Below are 392 nucleotides of genomic sequence, written 5' to 3' on the forward strand. Positions count from 1 at the left end.
ACCTGACATACATGACAAGCATCTCCAACATCCTGTCATCATCTCACACAATGAAAACCCAGTTATCCAGACAGAATTGCCCAGATAATCAAAACTCCAACTTTACCAAAAATGTTTCAGGGTACTGTCCCTTCATTATACATTGTTTAAATAAATCCACAGAGATTGTCTGGAAGGATCAACTTCACGATCAATAGGTTCTGGTTTAACAATTTTCACTGTATGTTTGGTTATATATATGTAAACAAAATGAGTATATTATGTACAATGTCATTCTTGAATAAACAAAAACTAATAAACTAACAATAGCTAATAAACTACCATATACATTTTGGCAGTAAGCATGTAAAATCCATTGAAAGAGTAAATGCATCTATAAATTGGTAGATAAA

This window comes from Haliotis cracherodii, unplaced genomic scaffold, assembly GCF_022045235.1.
Source record: "Haliotis cracherodii isolate W230 unplaced genomic scaffold, xgHalCrac1.p SCAF_15, whole genome shotgun sequence".
Classification (NCBI taxonomy): Eukaryota; Metazoa; Mollusca; class Gastropoda; order Lepetellida; family Haliotidae; genus Haliotis; species Haliotis cracherodii.